The 23786-nt window shown below is 33.0% G+C and overlaps 2 pseudogenes; one reads left to right on the top strand and one right to left on the bottom strand.

The window, feature by feature from the left end:
- Positions 1-718: 718 nt before the first annotated feature.
- Positions 719-18854, top strand: LOC113367263 (annotated as a pseudogene).
- A 2578-nt stretch (positions 18855-21432) lies between these two features.
- LOC113367262 lies at positions 21433-23028 on the bottom strand (annotated as a pseudogene).
- Between the last annotated feature and the right edge of the window lie 758 nt (positions 23029-23786).

Below are 23786 nucleotides of genomic sequence, written 5' to 3'. Positions count from 1 at the left end.
AGTATTCTAGATTTCTCATAAATAATAATAAGATTAAAAATATATTTTCATTTGAAAATAAGCCCATTTCGGGCACTGCGGTGTGAAATGGTAATGGGAAAATCTTTCAGAATATTATATGAATGGAGTTCACCAGAAAGATTTTGCCATTAAGTGATTCTACAGGTTTATAACTGCTCACGCAAAGTGTTCTACAATTTTAATACTGAATTTAAACGGAGAACAATATGTTCACATGTGTTGAGTTGAAACACTTTCAAATATAGTTTTTTTTAGATTTTGTTGGACGTGTAAAGATTTGATTACATCGATGAGATTCGATTAATTTCTATCAAGTGAATAATGGAGTCATTAGATTCTCGCTTACTAGCTATTTATCATTTGTCCAAGTACATTAACTAGACTGCATAACAGGTACCAGTAAATTTGACAGCATGGCGTATTAAGTGCAGCGCTAACGAGAACGCCTCATAAATAAGAAAGGAGACCTAGCTTAGCAAGCATGGGTCGTTATAAAACGATAGAACAGCGAGGGTTTGGTTCGATCCGCTTGTTGTAACGTCGTCCCTGCGATACTTGTTCCGAAGGCGGAGTTTGCGGTGGGGAGTCCGAACTCATTCAGCGTGATTGCCGAACTCCAGTATTAAGTTGAGCCTTTAACCGTGAGTACGTGTTGTTTTGTGTTGTGCGCGTATTAGCAGTGCAAGGAAACATAAGAATGCCACGTCCGTCGCGTGAGTCTTATGGCGATCAAAAGCCTCCATATTCGTATATATCATTGACGGCAATGGCGATATGGAGTTCACCAGAAAAGAGTTGCCATTAAGTGATATCTCTACAGGTTTATAACTGATCGTTTTCCATACTATAGGCGCAATACTCAGCGGTGGCAAAATTCTCTACGCATAATTTATCGTTTAATGACTGCTTTATAAAGGTTCCACGAAGACCCGACAGGCCTGGGAAGGGTGCATACTGGGCTCTACAATCCGCAAGCTTTTGATATGTTTGAGAATGGAAGCTTGTTGCGACGTCGGAAACGATTCAAATTATTGAAAAATGATAAAGATCTACTAAACGATGAGCTAGCGGCGTTGGCCAATATCAACAGGTTATTTTTCGCCCCGAACGATGCAGCCCCATCTGTGGACATAGCACCACAGTTGTCACCTCGCTTGATGCCATCGCCACCACCTGCAGGTGCTACTGAGCCTATTTCTGCTGATAATTCGCGACGACCCAAACGAGCTTTTACAATAGAGAGTCTAATCGGACCCGATCCGCCACCGGCGCCGCCCTTGTGCTATCCTCTAGCTGCGCCGCCGGGCACCCGCTTCTTCTTCATCCTGCCGCTTATCCTTACTTCGCGCAAGTATATCCTACACTACCGCCACCGCCAGACTTCCTGCATCGGTACGCAGGTCCAGCGTTGCGTACCACTTGATACATTCGGTCGCAATCGGCGACTTATAGTGATTTAAAAATGTTTTTGTGATTAACTTGCCGTCAGTGCTGCATGCGGATTTTGCAAATTTGGCGACAAGGTACATTAGTTCTCTATATAAGTTCATTTCGGTGGAGTTATGGTGATAAAAATAGCGCATATGTAGATTATTGGACGTTTGATGCATGTTTGTTTGTATATAAGTATGATTGAAGCAAGTCGTTGCGCAATGTTAAAATAAATGTGCCGTTGACAAAAAAAAATAATGGTGATGAACAATTGATGTTCGACACTTATTATTATTATCGGCAGTTGTGTTAATATATGAAAATGTAGAATTAGGCGCAAAGATTTTGGAGTATGCAATGCGTACCTACTTTTATGTGATATTACGCAATTTTATTGATTTGCAATACATTAAAGTACATGTATTTTTGTAATAAAAAAACTTTGGAAAATCTTTTATAGATATTGAGCCCGTGACACTTGTTTCTTATACAATGATGTGTTCATAGGACTTAAAATTAGACACACATAAATATATACATATTATAATGTATAAATAAATAAACATTTATATAGATATATATAATATCTCCATATATAACAATAAAGAGAGAACTATTAATTCGGGTATAATATCAACAAGAATTTATTTTAAAATCTGAATTCTGGCAATAGTCCTAGCTTTCAATCAGTGGAACTGAAACCAAATTAATAATTAAATAATAGAACAATATAGTTTGAAATATTACTAGCAAAAAATTAAAAAGTACTTAAAAATAGCTTATCGTAGAATTAAAACTGGTGAGATCTTGATTATTATTGTCAACAACAAATTCAGACTTATGACTATATATATATATATATATATATATATATATATATATATATATATATATAGAGAGAGCTAAAATTCGTCGACATGAATTAATATTAAACTTATATATTTATACGTTTCGAATGGTGATTATCACAAAAAGATTGAAACAGTTTTAGTTTACAAAATTACACGAAAACCTTATTATTTTTAATATTGATTTTTTTTTTAATTCGATAAATTAGCTGGTTCATATTGTAACAATATATGTACATATTATATATATATATATATATATATATATATATATATATATACAAACATACATATATAAATATAAATATATATATATATATATATATATATATATATATATATATATCACATCTTTAATATGAAGGGAAACAAAAGTTTCTTATGGAAATACCATGGGATCTTTCTTAGAATTTTATTAATAAATACTATGATCAAAATCAACAAATACAATGTTATCTCAATTTTTTTTGAATTTGTATTATTTGACGCCGAATTCTAAAATTCCAATAAACAAAAGGAATTTTTCCCATGTTATTTTCATAAGAAACTTTAGTGGAGTGCGGACTATCACAACGATAATATTGAAAGCTAAAACTTTCAGATTTTTTTATCAATTTGGAAGCATTTCAGCCCTTGAATGCAAAGAAATTCGAAAATATTTTTATTGAGGACCACCCTGATATATATATATATATATATATATATATATATATAGGTTGTCAAATATCTCCCTTCCGCTTTTTTGCTCTTAGTTTATAATACAAAAAGGCGGATATATATATATATATATATATTATATATATATATATATATATATATATATATATATATATATTCAATAAGTCCATAGTCCAAAATTCTTTTTTTAATTCTATATAATTTTCTTCAAGGACAATATATAGATTATAGCGAAATTTGAACTTTTTATTATCTACTATCATTTTTATAGTAGGTGCGATTTGTACTTTGTTACAAACTTCGGCGATCATCTCTTCAATCGTCAAAAATTTGTTTGCAGCGAACATCTTTTTGAGATCTGAGAACAGGATATGGTCGCCGGGGAACAGATATAAAGAATAAAGTGAGTAGGGAAGCAATTCCAAGCCCAAATGTCTTTTTTGCCACTATTTTCACGGATTTGTGACTTGGTGCGTTGTCTTTATGAGCCGTTATTCCGATTTTAATCTTCAATTGCTCCAATATCGTTATGTTATCGTTATGATGGTCTGGTCTTTCTCAAGATAGTTGATAAAGATCTTGCGAAATCCAAACAAACTAATTCTCGTTTCTTTGGGATTTAAAAATTTTGGGAGAACTACTTTGCATTTTTTCTCCTCATCATGTCTAGTCCACTCGACTGACTGTATATTTGACTCCGAAGTGTAGAGGTCATATCAGTGGTAATATATTGAAGCAAAACCTCAGTTTTATTTTGAATAAACAGCCACAAATCCTCTTACTTACGAATCATCAACTCGTTATGCTTTTGGTCCAATGCGGGTACGCGCGGCACCCATTTAGTACAGAGCTTTGTTCTATTCAAATATTTGTGAACAATATGTTTAACACACAATAATAACACAATATGTTCTATTGATGCCTTTAGGGTGTCCGCTATCTCAGGCAATTTTACTTTTTGGTTTTCCAAAACGATTAGGTGGGCATTTCTGTTTTCCGGTTAAAATCAGAAAAACACTTCTTCACTGTTTGCTTCCATTTGGCAGAGTCCAGATAACACTTATCAAGCAATAATTTGGCTGTGATGGTATTTTTACCCATCAAAAACCAATGATAAATCAACACACGGAATGGCTTGCTACGGATTGAATTGATTGAATTTGAATTGAATCTATTTAACTTGTAAACTAATCGTCGGATTGGCATGAAATTTTGACAGATATCTTCTTAATGTTGGTGCTTCCTATATTCTACAAATCATGTGGATTATTACATAGCGACATCATCTATGTGCCATACTACGGACTTATTGAGTGACGTATTATATATATATATATATATATATATATATATATATATATTATATTTTATTCATATATTATACATATGAAAATATTTATAATGCGTAAATTTATGTAAATTATATGTATTTAATTAGAAATTGTTCGCAATTATGTTAGTATACTATTTGTATATATAGTATTTATTTGAAGAATCTTGCGCAGGCATTTATAATTAATTAAAATTAGAAAAATATTATAGTAGTACATGAAAAATATTTTAATTTATTTTCAAATAGTATGAATTATTCATTTGAAATTATTATAAATAAAACAAAGAGTTATAAAAAACAAAGGGTTATTTTACTTAGAATAATTGTATATGCGAGATAGTTGAACAATGCGTTCAAACAAATATATATTTATAATAGGTTGAGCGCGCTTTTTTAAGGTCCGCGGGTAAAAAGGTCTACCACCGATATTTCAGAAATCAGTAAAGTTAAGAATTTTTAACAACAATTTTTGAAAGTGAAAAAGATGTATAACCAGCCAGTACCTTGATTCTTACGATGTTACTATTAGGAGATGAAAGTATATTCTTTTGCTTAGTTTACGAGACCATAATATAATTTTTACGAATACATTATTTAATTGTTTTTTAAGTTAGATTTAACGGTTCTTTTTTATATAAACTTTATACAAGCTTTCACCTTGGTGGGGTAAAAAGGACCAATTGAATCTTTACCCTCGCAAAGGCGTAAAAAATAAAAAATAGTGAAAAAGTAAACAACAGTTAAATTAAATAAATAGTTATTGCAACTCTTCTGATGAATATTTCTGACAAAAAAAAACAGATCATGGCTTTTTACAGTGTTATATCTGTAGAAAATGCACTCATAAAAATGATTTTTTTCATTGTATAATGTTGCTATTATTTTGTGAAATTCCGTCAAAATTAAAATATGACATTGGAACTGTTTGCCGAATAGTTGTCCCAATTTACTTGATTGGATAATAATGGTCAAATGATCCTTTACCTGTCAAATGCGTAAAAAATAAAAAATAGCAAAAAAGTAAACAATTTTACGAGTGATAAATTAAATAAATAGTTATTTCAACTCTGCTGATGAAAATTTCTGATGAAATACCAAACCAAGGTTATTTCCAGGGTTATTTTGCATTGGTTGAATAATGTAGCTATTATTTTGTGAAATCCATTTAAAATTAAAATAAGATATTAGACCTAAGGAATAAAAGAACCAGATTACAAATATTTGAAAAACAGCAAAAAACACATTTCCACAACGATGAGTTAGCTCGGAGTTTTACTGAACTTAGTCATATAGTTATTTGCTTGATTTGTGCTATTTGTTTTGATATAATTGGTTTGGTTTTCACAATATAATTGGTCAAAATCAAATTGGAACCTTGTGTCTTGCCCTACTATATACAAAAAAATGTCATTTGGCAGTCAAAAATGTTTATTGGACATATCGACATATGTACATTAAATTATCAGATATTTTATAGAGATTTTAATAATGTGCACACATTTTGTGTTATTTTTTTATATGTGTATATTTAAAATTCACGGTTCAAGCATATGTCTTCGACATTTTCGACAGTATATGGAATAACCGATTTGAATAATTTGATTGACAGTATATGGAATAACCGATTTGATTTGTATTGATAGTGAGACGTGCTGATTAGCGGAGACAGGTCTAGCGGTTTCGAAGACACGGGGAAAAAAGAGCCAAAACCGGTAACTCAGTTTTTGAGAACGGAGCGTCCAATTTTAAAAATTCAAAAAACATTTTACTTGTTTTGACAAGACGAAAAACTGATTAAATTTTCAGAAAGGCAGGTTCAGCGGTTAAGGACTCCCAATAAAAATAAGTTAAAAAAATGTCCTTTGGCGGTCAAAAATGTTTATTGGACATATGCACATCAAATTATTACATATTTTATAGAGATTTTAATAATGTGTACACATTTTGTGTAATATCTTTTGAGTTCTATACCAAGATTTTTAATTACGGTGCGGGAAGTTTCAACAATTTGCCTTAAGGCACGATGCCATGCACCAAACTAGTTTAAATTAGTAATGTAATAGAATATTTTGAAGTCAATAATAAACTAACTTTTTGCGAAATCACATAAAAATTTCCTGATGTAACAGATGTCAAATCGAAGCAACTTCGTTTTTGAACTGAAAAATTTGTCAATACTCCCCCGTTGCGAGAATTGTCGATTTTGTCAGATTGCTATAAAATAAAAATTAGTAGTCGCAGGGGTCTAAAAAATCAATGGCGATTTATTAAAGTCATAATGAATGTTCTATTCAAATACTAGTAGAATCAGAGGAACTTTGTTTTTTACCCAAAAAATTTCTAATTGATATAAAATAAAAACTATTGATTGTGTCAGATTGCTATAAATTAAAAACTTATAGTCGGAGGGTCTAAAAATTCAATGGCAATGTATTAAAGTCATAATGATTGTACTTTTTCAATATTAGATGAATCAGAGCCACTTCGGTTTTTACCCGTCAAAAATTTGTCAACACCCCCCCACGTTGCGAGAATTTATGATTTTGTCAGATAGCTATAAAATAAAAACTAGTAGTCCGTTAGGAGGAGGGGTCTAAAAATTCAGTGGCGATTTGTTAAAGTCATGATTGTTGTAGTCAAGTCATTTTAGTGTTTCACCTCGGAATTTGAGATACCCATCTGTAAGTCTGTAAATACTTGTATATTGACACCCTAAAAGTTGTCTCAAAACCTACATATGGTAGGGTGTGCGTAACTAATAAATTTCAAGGTCAAAGGTCACAACAATCGGGTTTTTTTAGCTTTTTTTGTAAATATCTCATTTTCTATGGGTTTTTTGCTTATCATTATTGTATAATACAAAATTCTCTACAAATTTTGTTTGGAAGAAGCAAAAATATTTTAAATAATTTCAAATAGATTATCAAATAGTACGCTAACTTTAATGTCTGTCAATAGCGTCTGGGTATTTCTTTTAGAAAGAGTTTGCGTTTAATGCATTTTGTTCCTTTTTTGTTATACTAACCATTGTCATTAATGACAACAAGCAGGAATAATCATACCGAAAATTTAATCTAGTTTTTCCACAGCCCGAATTCTCTAATTAACCGTTAACACACCTTAGTTTGCAAAATAAAATCTATCAGTGAATTCAATGGTTTAAGATAAAAATAATATATAAATTTTCATTTCAAATAGTTATCTTCTTCTTCTTCTATATATATATAATATATATATATATATATATATATTATATATATATATAAATAAGTCGGGTTTTCCTTCCTCACGAAATAACTCCAGAACGCACGAACCGATTTCGACAATTTTGCATTCGTTGAAAGGTCTCGGGCTCCGCAAGGTTTATAGCTAAGAAAATTAGTTGTGCATGGCATTGTGCCCTAATGCAAATTGCTGGAACTTCGCGCACCGTAATTAAAAATTCGAGTAATAAAAATAATCAACAATTATTTTAAATATTTTCAAATAGATTATCTTCTATATATATAAAAATAAGTCGGGTTTTCCTTCCTGACGAAATAACTCCAGAACGCACGAACCGATTTCGACAATTTTGCATTCTTGGAAAGGTCTCGGGCTCCGCAAGGTTTATAGCTAAGAAAATTTGTTGTGCATGGCATCGTGCCCTAATGCAAATTGCTGGAACTTCATGCACCGTAATTAAAAATTCGAGTAATAAAAATAATCAACAATTATTTAAATAATTTCAAATAGATTATCTTCTATATATATAAAAAGAAGTCGGGTTTTCTGTCTGACAAAATAACTCCAGAACGCACGAACCGATTTCGACAATTTTGCATTCGTTGGAAAGGTCTCGGGCTCCGCAAGGTTTATAGCTAAGAAATTAGTGGTGCATGGCATCGTGCCCTAATGCAAATTGCTGGAACTTCATGCACCGTAATTAAAAATTCGTGTAATAAAATAATCAACAATTATTTTAATTAATTTCAAATAGATTATCTTCTATATATATATAAAAATAAGTCGGGTTTTCCTTCCTGACAAAATAACTCCAGAACGCACGAACCGATTTCGACAATTTTGCATTCGTTGGAAAGGTCTCGTGCTCCGCAAGGTTTATAGCTAAGAAAATTAGTGGTGCATGGCATCGTGCCCTAATGCAAATTGCTGGAACTTCATGCACCGTAATTAAAAATTCGAGTAATGAAAATAATCAATAATTGTTTTAAATAATTTCAAATAGATTATCTTCTATATATATACAAATAAGTCGGGTTTTTCTTCCTGACGATTTAACTCCGGAACGCACGAACCGATTTCGACAATTTTGCATTCTTTGGAAAGGTCTCGGGCTCCGCAAGGTTTATAGCTAAGAAAATTAGTGGTGCATGGCATCGTGCCCTAATGCAAATTGCTGGAACTTCATGCACCGTAATAAAAAATTCGAGTAATAAAAATAATCAACAATTGTTTTAAATAAATTCAAATAGATTATCTTCTATATATATATATATATATATATATATAAGTCGGGTTTTCCTTCCTGACGAAATAACTATAAGCGTAATCTAAATAAAACAATGGACGGTTGCTAATCCGTGAAATGTCAAACGTTTTTGACAAATGATGTTCAATTACGTTCAATAGGATATTTTACGTCAATATTATTTAATTATGATTAAATTGTACTAAGTAGGTTTGTTTGTAGTTTTATTTATATATAAAAACGTTAGTAAACGGGCCGCAAGTGATACTAGAAACTCAAAATATCAAATCTTTTGAAATGTTAATATGAAGATGCACTTTTTGGCGTTATAGCACTCTTTTTTTGCAAATCATATTTTCCTCAAACACGGTGCTCTGAAAGATCTCATTTGTATAATTATATACTCATTGATATTTACAAAACATTTTCTAGGATATATTATTTTTTAATTATGTTATTTCAATTCAGAAATTTGGCATCGATTACAGGGATATTTTGTCGAATAGCGTTTTCCCATTTATAATTTCCTAGAATTTACCGAAGAATAGATAGTAATATATGAAGATCCAGGGTTGAAAAATTCTACCACCGATGTGTCAAAAACCAGTAAAGTTATGCATTGTTTAACAACAATATTTGAAAGTAGAGGGAAAAAGATTCCTAACCAGCTGTAACCTTGATTCTTATGACTTTGCTATCGGAAGATAAACGGTAATCTTTGAAAATCCATTAAAAATATTTTCTTCCGTTGGTAGTTTTTTAGCATCAGTTAAAAATGTAATTATTTTGTAAAATACCTTTAAAATTAAAATAAGACATTAAATATGTTTGCCATCTGGCCGTTTCAAGTTACTCCGCCTATAGAGTAAATAAGTCTAGATAACAAATTTTTGAAAGACAGCAAAAAAGCACATTTTTACAATGATGAAGTACCAGCTACTTCAGTTTTACAGAACGTAGCCAGATAATTGTTCGTGTGAAATGTGTTATCTGTTGTGATGTAGTTGGTTTGAGTATTATAATATAATTAATATTTGCTCAAAGTCATATTGGAGTTTTACATTTACTTTAATTCATCGAATGTTACTTGAAACTTTTCAAAAAGCAGGTCAAAGAACAAATACTTAATTCATTTTCTATCTCTCCTCGCAAAAATTTGAAAATTTTCTATAAGCTCAGTAGTATTATTTAGTAGTATGCACAAAATTCAGAATCTAAAAAGAAGTCGAAAGACCAAAAAAGACTTGGATTGGATTATACCATGTTTGTTATATAAAACTTTTATAATACCTCATTTTATATAGCATTCAAACAACACATCCTTATACACAAAAAGTATTAATATTTTTGATTCTCTGGAAATTGTTTAGAATATACCTTACTTAGCAAAACAACGTTTGCCGGGTCAGCTAGTATATAATAAATCCTTGAAATGTATATAGTAAGAACGGCAAGGTGATATATTATTATTTAATGAGAAATATTTTACATACTACAAAAATTGTATTATTACATACATTAATTTTACCACATTTTATCCATATAAATAAAAATCAAATAATTTGTTTTTTTCCCTTCATAATAATTATAACAATTATAATTGAATTTGTTTTCAAGTTTTTCGTTTTTCATTTGCATCTCAAAAAATATGAGTCATTCTGTTGAAATTTAATTTCACTTTTCAAATCGACATTGCACAACTCTTTCTTGTTATGGGCATTATTGTAAATGTAGACGTATATTCCAAGATTAAGGGCCATGTTTCAGGTTATTAGGTGCTAATATAATGTAAAACGTGAATAATTTGTTATAACTGCTATCGGACTACGTTTGAACAATATTTCGAGCTATATATTTACGACAAAATTCATCTGTTGCAAATGAACAACATTAATGTTAAATCAAAAGATTTAATATAATTTTTTGATTAATTGATTTTTTTTATATAAAAAATCTATGTTTAAATAAAATTAAAGCAAACTAAAATTTGCAAGAAAAGTCGATTTTATCTCATTACACGTTCGAAATATACAAACTTTTCTCCAATGTTCAAGAAAAATAAATGATATTTTGTTCGATTGCCTAAGACACCGAAAATTTTTACAATTCGACATTTATTAGTCATTTTGTCATAAATTACTCGGTTGTCTGGTTGCCTAGTGAATGGGAACCTTAATATGTGGAAAGAGTCGGGCTACAGGTATATTGAGGACACACCGACCGAAGAAGCCAACACCAGGCAAACAAGTAAGGAAATCTAACTGAAGTATACCGAACTGAAAACTTTGTATATATTATTAGTAAATAAATAATATTTTCTCATATATTTGTGGTGTATTAATTTTTATATGTGGAACCACCCCACATAATTGGGGTGGCCCCAACGCTGAACTGGACCACATAGCGTGTCACATAGACAACAAGAAAAAGGTAATAAATGAAGACATGCAGGATACTAAAGGAGAACTAGATGCAATTTTACGCACTCCACATTTACCGCCATTTACCCAGACTCAACAAATTTTGCAAATACAGATCAATGAAGACCTGGAAGAACTTGCATCGCTCGCCAACAAAATATGTGAGATTACATAACCGCCAGTAATCGCTGCAAATTATAACAACCAACAACGGGACATCATACAAGAACTTATTGATAAAAATGATCAACTAATACAGCGTGTCGAATATCTTACGGAGCAATTAGCCAAGTTTACCTACCGTAGCAAAGTCAATCAGTCTGCAAATGGAAGCCGTAGTCCATTTCGACAAGACGGGTCTAACTACTTCTACAGACCGAGAAGTGCTTCCACATTCCGCAAGCAAAATACATTCTGTCGGTACCATGCCAAATTCGGAAAGAAGGCAAAAAATGTGGAGGTCATTGTACGTTCAAAGAAGAAAACTCTAACGGCAAGGAGTGATGGCGACCTATCCTTGCTCTCCATTAAGCCGTCGCCTTTTCATCAGTGATCGCAAAACTAAGATACAGTTTTCGGTCGACACAGGTTCAGACGTTTTAGTGTATCCTTAACTGCTAAACCTAATCCACAACTAAACTATACATTGTCTGCAGTTAATGGAACGAACATACGCACGTATAGGGACATTATTTTACAATTAGATTTCGAACTAAGAAAAAACTTTACTTAGACATTCATCGTAGTAGGCGTAACAATGCTTATTCTTGGAACAGACTTTTGGCTTATTACAATATCATTATCGATACAAAGAATTCACGTCTTCATGGCAACCTAACATCACTGTCTTCTCCAGGATGTATCACATTTTCTCGGGTACAAAGTGTCAAGTCTATATACGGAGCTAGTGCATATAAAAAATTGCTATCTGATTTTCCATCCATCACCAGACCATCAGACTTGTGTCAAGAAAACAAACACAAAAAGATTCATTACTTCTGACCACTGCGCCTCAAGCCAGAATTACTTTGTGTAGCCTAAGAAGAATTGAGGAATATGGTAGAATTAGGCATTGCATGGCCTTCACCTTCACATCCGACACGAAAAAAAATTTGACGTGGCGTCCTTGCGGAGATTATCGGCTTCTCAACTCGCGCACCATTCCAGACAAATATCCTGTACGCCATTTTGCGGACTACGCGCCTTACTTACTTGGATGTACTGCATTTTCAATAATCGATTTCAACAGATACTAGTCCATCCCGATGATATCGCGAAAACTGCAATAATAAAACCCTTTGAGCTATTTCAATTTTCTTACATGACTTTCGGCCAAAAAAATGCAGCAGACAATCCAGCGATTCATAAATGAGATTACACAAGGTCTGGATTTTTGTTACGCATACCTTGGCAATATTCTTGTATCATCTACTTCCATAGAAGAGCATCAAGATTATCTCCGGCAACTATTTCAACGTTTGAAAGACCACAGTGGTGTTATGAACCCAACAAAATGCGTATTAGGTTCACGAAAAGTTACATTCCTTGGATATGAAATATCTAAAAACCGTACTTTGCCACCACAAGACCGTATCAACGATCTTCAAGCATATCCGCTTCCCGCAACCTATTGAAAGCTGCAAATCTTTATAGGAATGTTTAATTATTATCGCAGGTTTGTCCCTCATATAGCTAAATTTCTTGCTCTGCTACACAAGCTGCTCTCAAGATCTACCAAATCTAGATCACGGCGAATTTCTTAGTACCCACAGCTTCAAGATACCTTCAAGACTTGTAAGAAAGAACTGGCAATATTATTAGCACATGGTCTATCGGTGCAGTATTATAGCAGTACGTCAATACATTTAGCAATGCATCCAACCATTCTATCGGTGCAGTATTAAAGCAGTACATCAATGACACTTGGCAACTTTTAGAATTTTTTTAAACTATCTTAGAAACAACAACTCTGGCCAGCATATTATCGAGAACTTTTGGTTGGTTATGAAGCAATGCAACATTTTCGAAGCTTACTGGAAGGCAGGCATTTCATTTGGTTTACTGACCACAAACCTTTAATTCATGCCTTTTTCCAACAAAAAGACAAGCTGCCCCCAATACAAATAAATCAATTAAATTTCTTGTCGCAGTTCATAACAGATGTTTGCTTTGTTAGTGGACAACAAAACATAGTAGTTGACGCCTTCTCAAGACCAGAAGCCAAAACATCGCCCACGGATTACTCCGTTATTGCTAAATTGCAAGACGATGATGATGAACTTTCTACGCTCTTAAAATCAGATACAGCACTCAAGGTGAAACGCATAGCTATTCCAGGAACCAAAGAAACATTATATTGTGACATTTTTCAAAATTGGTAACTTCCTTATGTTTCTGCTGAACATAGGCGACACACTTTTGATACTCTGCACAATCTATCTCATCCTAGTATAAAAACCCTAACTAAACTCATCACGGGTAGATTTGTTTGGCCTGGCATTCACAAGGATGGTAGAATCTGCGCTCGCAGCTGCATCTCCTGTCAACGCTCCAAAATTGGTCGACATATAGTCACACCACTTGGAGAGTTCAAACTGCCACTTGCCAGATTTTTGCATGTTCACATTGATATTGCCGGACCACTTCTTCAATCAAAAGGCTTCAAATACCTATTTACCGCTATAGATCATTACACACTTTCACTTGAAATATTTCCTCTATCAGATATTACCGCAGAAAGTGTAACCTGGATTTTTCTGTATTCTTGGATTTAACGCTTTGCTGTTCCATCTCTTGTAACAAGTGACCAAGGCCAAGGCAACTAAACTACAAGAAATTTCTCACACTCCTACAATAGCCAATCTTCCACAATTACATCGTTTATTTGTAAGTGCTCATAGGCCACTCAAAAAGCTCTCATGTGCTACGCTGACCTTTTTTTAGTCAGACTTTGAGTTTTTAAAAAAGAAGACATTAAAAGTAGCACATGAACAGTGCTGAACTAGAATACGGAGAACTCCTTCGTTTACCTGGTCAATTTTTAAGCAGCACATGGAAGAAAATATCAACTAGCGACTTCCTGAGAAATCTACATCGTCATTTCCAAACGATTCATGCAAAGCCTACATCTTCACATGTATCAAAAAAAACTTTTATACACAAAGAATTAGGTGATGCAAATTTCGTATTCCTTAGAGAAGACTCACTTCACCCCGCGCTTTCTTGTTCATATAGAAATCCATATGGAGTCATAGATCAAAACTCCCAAAATATTGAAAATCAAAATTGGAGAACGCAATGTAAAAGTATCCGTCGATCAAGTCAAGCCCCCTTTCACCACAGAAGACGATTAGAGCACGAGTGTAATACCATCCAGCGCTGCAGAACATGCTTCCAAACAATATAAAACACGGTTTAAAATTGTAGTTCGTCCTTGCATTTAATAAAATTAACATAATTTCATTGACTCGCCAGGAGGGTATTGCAGCGATACCAGCGCTCCTAATATTGCAAAATAGTAGCAAAGAGGTACACGAGCCTCCACACTATTAGGGTTCCTAATATGTGGAAGGTGTCAGGCTACAGGTATATTAAGGACATACCGACCTTTCTCTATCTCTTTTCTGGTCAAAAAGTCAACACAAACTAGTGGGGCGCATGGCATCGTGCCTTAAGGCAAATTGCTGGAACTTCCCGTACCAAAAATTTTTTTTTTTAAAAGATTAACATTTTTGGAAAAAATTTACTCTGAAAAAATAGATTTTTGAGAAACTATAAATTTTTGACAAAAACTTACTTTTTGTTGAAAAATTTATTTTGAAATATTTTTGAACTTTTTCTCAAAGCAATCGTACTGCTTTAAATGCATAGAGACTAAATATCGAAGCGCGTAAACGCCGCGTCGTCGTCTAACGGATAAACACTGGTACGGAACCCATAGGAATGTTAACAAAACTTATACTTATTGTTAAAATCTTTATAAAATATCTGATAACTTGATATGCATATGTCTAATGATTATTGTTGACCGCCAAATGTTATTTTTTTTTTATTTTTTTTACTAGATCTCCGAAACCGCTACACCTATCTTCATGAAAATTTGATCCAATCTTCATCTTATTAATACAAGTAAAATGTTTTTTGAATTATACAAATCGGACGCTCTGTTCTCTTAAAAACTGAGTTACCGTTTTTGGCACTTTTTTCCCCATATCTTCGGAACGGCTAGACCTGCCTTTGACAAAAACTAATCAGCACGTCTCCTTATCAATACGAATCGAATGTTTTTTTAATTATTCAAATTGCTTCATCCGTGTTCCCGAAATCGTCGACGAAAATTTGTATCCGAACACACACACATGCACACACACACACACACACACACATACACACACACATACATCAATTTTCTCTAAGGTATGCCAACATATTCAGAAACCTTTGAAACGTAAAGATATATAAAAATTTTCATTTTCGATTTTTTTTGCGATTACTATGACTTACCCTACGGAAAGTTAATTATAAATAAATCAATTTATCATCTCCAGAACATTAACAATCGTCATTTCATTTCGAATCAAATTTCAAAAAAAAAATAGTTGCCAAATTTACCCAAAATTGAAAAAGTGCTCCCGCATAGTCACAGTTTGCATTTGCAAATAATTCTGTGCGACATTTTTACTTATACTGTGCTCAGCTTGGCGGCATTTTCACATTTTTCAATAATTTTCACAAAATTGGAAAAGTGCTCCAGTACATAAACAGTCTAAACGCACTTGGGTAAACATTTGTACAAACCAAAATTACAAAAAAAAAATTTTTGAAAAAAAAATTAGAAACAAAATTTTTTTTTTCTAAAATCAATTATTTTGTTGAAACAAGCAGAAAGTTCTTTGAATCATTTAAATCGGACGCTTAGTTCTCTCAAAAACTGCCATTTTTTTAACATTTAGCTCTGTATCTCCGAAACCGCTGGGCCTACCTTTGCCAGCACATCTCCCTATCAATAGGAATCGAATGTTTTTTAAACCATTGAAATCGGTTGATCCGTGCTCTCAAAAACTCGCTTTCTATTTTCTGCACTCTTTGCTCCATATCTCTGTAACGGCTAGACCTTGCCAAAAACTAATTAGCACATCTCCCTATCAATAGGAATCGAATGTTTTTTAAACCGCTCAAATCGGTTGATCCTTGCGCCCGAAAATGTGGACGAAAAAAAGCGGACATACAAAACACACACACACACACATCCATTTTTTCTGAGGTATGCCAAAATGTTCAGAAACCTTCAAAACGTCGAGAAATGTAAAAATTTCCAATTCCGATTTTTGGCCCATTACAATAACTTACCCTACGGGAAGTTAACAAGTAAGGAAATCTGACTAAAGAACACCGAACTGAAAACTTTGTATATATTATTAGTAAATAAATATTATTTTCTCATATAATACTTTTGGGGTTATTAATTTTTTATGTGGGACCACATATATATTATATTCGAAAATTTGAAATAACATTCAAATCAGTCATTTTTTAATTTCAGAATATTTTTTTATGGTGGCATTAAACCCCTCCCCCCCCGGGAGAGCGTAGGCGGAGTACAAATTGTTTTCACTTTGAATTTAAGGGTAAGATTAGCCTATTTCCAAAATTTCATGCAAATAGAAGCACAGTAAAATATTATAGGTCACACCCTTTTACCACTCCATTTACTACACTAAGAATAAAAATTTAAATACCTCCCTGAATTAGGTTTCTGCTACCAATTAGTGAGGATGCAATCATCTGCGTTTTTAATAAAATTGACGTCTAAGAAGTTAATAATATTATTTAGTTTTTTTTCTCGAATGTGAATTGTGAATGTTTGTTAAAAGAACTGAAGGTAAGTAGTCTAATAAATTAAAATTTTGTGGGGCAGATAAAAGTAATAATGTCATCCACATGTATGTTATAGAAGTAAGCATCTATGCTGATAGGACAGAAAATTCCAGTTTTCTAAAGTTAATTCGGCTAGGGCTGGAAAAATAGAAGAGCCAAAATTTTTCAGATAAGATTGGTCAATAAATTCATCGTAAGTGTTCATGATTCTGAACTTGACAGATTCCAAAAACCAAGGTAAAGTAAGTGTTTGTGACAGGAAATTTCATTCCATCTAGCTGTTATAGAATCTAGCATTAATTGTAAGGTGGTGAATAAGAAAACAACGACTAGACTTACTTAAAAAGTGTCGTGGGGTAATACTAAGCCTTTCTTTTACATATTTATTCAAAAGCATTTTATCGGAAATAGTTGGATGTGAGTATTAGGATATCTTGAAACTTTTTACAGATATGTGTGGCTATCTACAATAACTGTGACGTTACTAATCGGCATGCGAAAATCATTTCATTTCAACTACTACGCGATCTACTACTGGACGGTATGTAGTAGCGCCACCTTTTAAAAGTGGAGGCAGTAACTTATATAAATCATTTACTTTCGCCTTAATGCGGTATCATATGTTTGATAATAAATTTTTTAAATATCCCGAATTTCATAAACAGTATGCCGCCGTTATAGAAGATTACCTAGCTCTAAACCAATTATCCTTTGTCGCTTATTATCCGATAGATTATGAGGTCAATGATTTTATTCAATTATAAATGGATATTATATTCTACATTTTGCAGTCGAAAAAGATAGAATACGCCATTATGCGTTGTGTTTGATGCATCTTCGAAAAATTTAGAATTTACCTCCCTGAACGAAATTTTGCATGTTGGTCCTAAATTACAAACCGACATTTGTTTAATTCTTTTAAGATTTCATTTCGAGCATATAGCATTAACAGCTGATATCAAACAAATGTGCGGCGACACCCAAGTACAGTAAGTAATCAACGAGGTAGAGGTCGTCGACGCTTTCAATCTAGAAGTCATTCGCGTGTTCGTAGTAACAGTAGAGGACACTACAGATTATGCTGGTATCACCACAAGTTTGGAGATAAGCTCTCAACCATGTCTCAAAGCGGAAAACGTAGAAGGCAGGCACTAAAAGCACAAGACACAAAAGTCCAATTTTTAATGGACACCGGCAGTGATCTCTGAATATGTCCTCGATCGCTAATTACTCACAAGGTAAAAGAAACAGATTATATGTTATCGGCTGCGAATAATACTGCCATTCACACTTATGGAGACATAAAATTACAATTGCAGATTTCCTGACGCATTTGGACTTATCGTCGACATCAAGAATTCCAGACTCATTGATGGAACAACTAATTTACAAACAAAACAGGTTGCAAAGGTACTGTCCAACAAGGAAGCATCAAAACGGTCAACGTAACATGCAGATTTAGCAAAATTCTTTCAGAATTTCCAAACTTGACTAAATTACCTGGCCTACCATAGGAAATTAAGAACACGACGGTACATTATATCAAAACAACTCCTGGACCGCCTGTCAGATCGCGACCTCGTCCGTTGACCATAGAAATATTAAAAATATTTAAGCAGGAATTCCAAGACATGATGCAGCTAAGAATAGCACGACCGTCAAATAGTCCTTGGTCTTCACCATTGCATCTTGTCAAGAAGAAAGATGATGCATTGAGACACTGTGCAGATTTTAGAATGCTGAATAATAGAACTTTGCTGAATATAGAAATATGAGTTTCCTTTCATGACCTTTGGTCTGAGAAATGCAGCTCAAACCTTCCAGCCTTTTATCGATGAAGTGACTCAAGGATTGCACTACTATTTTCCATGCGTCGATGATATTTTGGTTTCATCTAAAAATCCGAAAGAACACGAGCAACATCTTTGTTGTCTGTTCCAACAACTTACGGATTATGGTGTAGTAGTCAATGCATACAAATGTATATTAGGAGCGTCAAAAGTAAAATTTCTTGGTTATCATATCACAGAACATGGCACTAAACCACCAATCGAGAGAATAAGTGCACTATGAATATTCCCGAAACCACGTACCATCAATTTCTTCGTAGATTGCGGGGTATGATTAATTTTTATTGCAGATTTTGTCCAAGAGCTGCACAATACCAAGCATGATTGCAATATTTGTTGTCTGGACCTAGTACTAAAGGAACAACTGAAATAGAGTGGAACGAGAAATTCTGAGAAGCATTCGAAAAATGTGAAGCTAATCTGGAAGCAGCTACTCTATTAGCACATCCAAAGCCAGATACACAACTCACAATATTCACAGATGCTTCAAACATATGCATTGGAGCCGTCTTACAACAACGGGTTAATAATAGCTGGGAACCACTCGCATATTTTTCCAAGAGGCTGACCGAAAAGCAACAAGAATGGCCCGCATTTTATAGATAATTATTAGCCGGTTATACATCTTTGATATATTTTATACACATGTTGGAAGGCCGCAATTTCATCTGGTTTACAGATCACAAACCATTAATCTATATTTTGCAACAAAAACAGGAACGCCTACCTCCAATACAATTGAATCAAGTCACTTTTATTTCTCAATTTACAACCGATGTTAGGCACATTACCGAAATAAAAAATCGAAGCAGTTAGTAGTCTTACAAACATAATTGAAATTGCCGAAGCAAAAAAAGAGGATCAGGAACTAAAAAAATATCTGTCAAAAGAAAGTTCATTACAGCTCGAAAGCCAAGTCATCCCAGGAACAACGCACAAGATATTTTGTGACATATCACAGCATTTGCCAAGACCATTTGTTCCAGCAGCTTTAAGAAAGAAGATCTTTGACACCGTGCACAATCTAAGTCATCCTGGTGTTAAAGCAATAGTCAAAATGGTGACGAAACGCTTTGTTTAATCAAATTTACGGCGTTATTTGCTAACCTGCATAGCTAGATTCACCAGATGGATAGAAGTATATCCACTATTAGACATAACTGCAGAAACTTTAACTTGGGCTTTTCTTTTTTGTTGGATATCTAGATTCGGAATACCGGCAACAATTAGAACCGACAGAAGAAGACAATTTGACGGAGCAACATTCCGCAATATGGCACAGTTTTGTGGAACGAAACTAATCCACACGTCGTCGTATCACCCGCAGTCTAATATGCCTTATTGAAAATACGTATACATTGAACATTGATTGAAACATAATCTGCCTTGATGTGCCACAAAAATGAGTCGTGGTTAGAAGCATTGCCATGAGTTCTATTGGGATTGCGAGCAGTGGCGAAGAAAAAAGTAAAGAGTTCAAGCGTAGAACTCACTTTTGGGAAACTTTTAAGACTTCCTGGTCATTTTTTTAAAGATCACACGGACATAACAACCACTATCGTCATGAACAATTTACATAGGATCTTTAGAAATTTAAAACCACCCTCTGCGTCATCTCATAGACATGTTTTCATCAGACAAGATATGAGAAAGCCGACTCTAACGCAACCTTATAAGGGACTTTACAAGGTTTTGGAAAGAGGAAAAAAGATTTTTATACTGGACGTTTCCTGCCATCCAAAATCTTTTTCTAAAGACTGAAGCCTGCATACGCCACTGCCGAAGAACGCACAACAGCAGAGCACATCACAGCTGAAAAATATATAACAAGACGAGGACGGCAGGTACGATTTCGGAATTACAAACAATAATAATATTACTTTTTTTTCACCGAAGGGGGCTGTGCGGCGATACTCAAGTACAGCCCTTTCGGCGGATAGGATTTCGGGCTAATTACACCCGTAGCGGGGTTTTTACAACGGTGCGAATGCGTAAGCATGGCATGAAAGCACAGTCTTTTACTAACAATACTTACTGCCTAAATTCATACGCTGTAGTAAATACTATAATATTAACTTGTTATGAGGTAAAACTATCAATACTGAGTGTAAAATATTTGCAAAAAAGGTGATTATTATTACGCAATAATACATATGTTTAAGCAATAAAATAAAAAATGTAATTAAACCTGAAAATTTAAAATAAAATACACTGAAATAAAAAAAAATTTATTCATAAAAATTAATAAAACAAAATACACAGAAAAGTTTGTTATACGTTTTTTACGTAATTATACATAAGTTTAGTCACTGAAATAAAAAATAAATTTAAACCTGAAAATGATTAAAACAAATACATAGAAAAGTTTCTTTTATTGAAAAAGGTAAATAAATTAAATATTACAATAATATAATTGAATTTTAATAATTCGCTAGCGTATGATATTTAAAAAAACACTCTCCTTTATGCAGAGGCACACAACACATTTGACACATATAACATGTTAAACTTTTTTTTCTGCTTTTTGTACAAACTGTGCATTGGCACATAGTTGACATAGTTGAGGATACATCTTAGACCCACCTGTATAAATTTTAACTAGTTTGTGATTTTGTGCATTTTTTAACCTATTTGGATTAGAGTCTACAAAATTTCTTGGTAAGGGTATAATTCGGCGTTGTGTAACGTTGTGCACTTCTATCCATTCTTTTGCTACTTCATGTAGAAACCATTTATATTTCTTATTGGAATTTGTGTTTAATTTTTTATAAACTATGTAAGCATTAAATAACGCACAATTTATCAAATACATTACCATTCTTTTAGTCCATTTTTTCGTACGGCGAACTATAGAGAAGTATGAAAGATATTGATCAGCACGATCCACACCCGACATATATTTGTTATAATCTATAACGCATGAGGGTTTCCATATTTTCTCACGCGTTTTCCAATCAATATTATGGCTCTCAACCATAACAGCCGAGTGAATGGTGGAAACCATTTGGACTGTTCTTTTCGATTGCCAGCATTGTACTAAAATATCTTGGCGTCTTCTGGATATTGTCTCTCCTCGTTTTAATTTTATATTTTTAAGATCATTAGGAAGGCCCCTATTGGTTCTTATGGTTCCGCAAACTCTTGTTTTATTTTTCAGTAATAATGAACTAGTATCAACGCTATTATAAAAATTATCCATATAAACATGGTGCCATAAATTCAAATAAGGTTCTAATAATTCTATTATTGTTGATTGCAAGCGATTGCCATCTCCACAGTATACTTTTAAATTGCATATGTATCCAGATTTTGCCTCGCAAACCATTCTAATGAGAATCCCATATTTAACTATTTTTGACGCGTTATATACCTTGAATGAAAGCCGACCCCTCCAAGGCATAACACTTTCATCAAGAGATAATTCTCTCTCAGGCTTATAAATACTTCTTAATTTGGGTAGAAAATAATTTACTATGGGACGAATTTTACACAGACGATCGTTCCCATTGACATTTAGTTCGTTATCTGAAAAATGCCACGAACTCCAAATTTGCCGGAACCGATCTCTGCTCATTACCTTAGCAAAAATCGGCGTCGATATAGTCTCATCAGTCGACCAATACTCATCGCGAGTTCCCTTGCGTACTCTGCCCTTCAATAATAATAAACCCAGCATTTTTTTATATCTTTACAAGTAACATCTTTCCACTTTAGTGAATTTCCAGCGTGACTAAGTCTATTCAAATTTTGCATATGATAGCGATTTGTTTCTATCGCTATATGCTCTAGCAAGTCGTCTCCTATAAATAACTGTACTATATCTATTACACTACAAGTATTATTGGGGAATAAAACAAACACCACCATTTCCAACGAAGGACTCAATAATTGGCGCGCAATCACTTTCTACAGGCAACCAACCTGAGCACTCATCTTCACTTCCTTCCGAATCGCTCGATGAAATCGGCAAAACTCTATTTCGTTTAGTACGAAATAATAAGTCATCACTATCACTATCACTATCAAAGTCATAAAGATTTGCAATATCTGATACATCAGATAAGTTATCAGCATATACTTCACTGTCAGAATAATCCATGATAAATGATAAATATTAATTTAAAAAAATGCGAAAATATAGAAAGAAATGTTGAAGCGTTGGATGACAAAACATCAAATGATCACACTAAGAAATATATTTATATCGGCAGATTTAAGTAAACGGTAGTTTGATATTATATACACTTAAACAATTTCAAACAAAAGAAATTGAATAATAAATTACGAGGAATATGATATCAAAGAGCAATTTTAAGTTACCTGTTAATCGAACACAATTGAAAAATATTGTATAAAATTTGACATACAATAGTAAATTAGTAAGCTACTTTTCTTACACGCTGATTATCGTATTTGACAAAGTTACCTGTCCTCTAACAGGTACCTAAATCAGACATATCCATTCAAATTTATTCATAAATTCAGGTAGTATTATAATCATATTATGTACAATCACAAGAGTTTTACGTTAAATTCGATTGTTTATAATATATTAAGAAATTGATCAAAATATAATTAGTGATATAGTATATAAAAATAGTCATTTGATTTGTCAAAAACCAATAAATTACTGACAAATATAATAGAAAATTTTACAAATGATAGTATAGAATAAAACTTTTACTGAAAACAGTTTTTTCAACCTAAAATAAATATGTAATAAATAAATACATAATTATGTATTAAAAATATAATAAATAAATACATAATTATGTATTAAAAATATTTTACAAAATATATCTATATTTACGTAGTAGAAGTATTATTGAATAAGAAATCATAATTGTCAGAAGAATT

The sequence above is a fragment of the Ctenocephalides felis genome, unplaced genomic scaffold (genome assembly GCF_003426905.1).
Source record: "Ctenocephalides felis isolate EL2017-DRISC unplaced genomic scaffold, ASM342690v1 CF-g0.4_SCAFFOLD_01170, whole genome shotgun sequence".
Taxonomy (NCBI): domain Eukaryota; kingdom Metazoa; phylum Arthropoda; class Insecta; order Siphonaptera; family Pulicidae; genus Ctenocephalides; species Ctenocephalides felis.
Note: the sequence above shows the minus strand (reverse complement) of the source record. Positions and strands in the feature narration are given on the sequence as shown.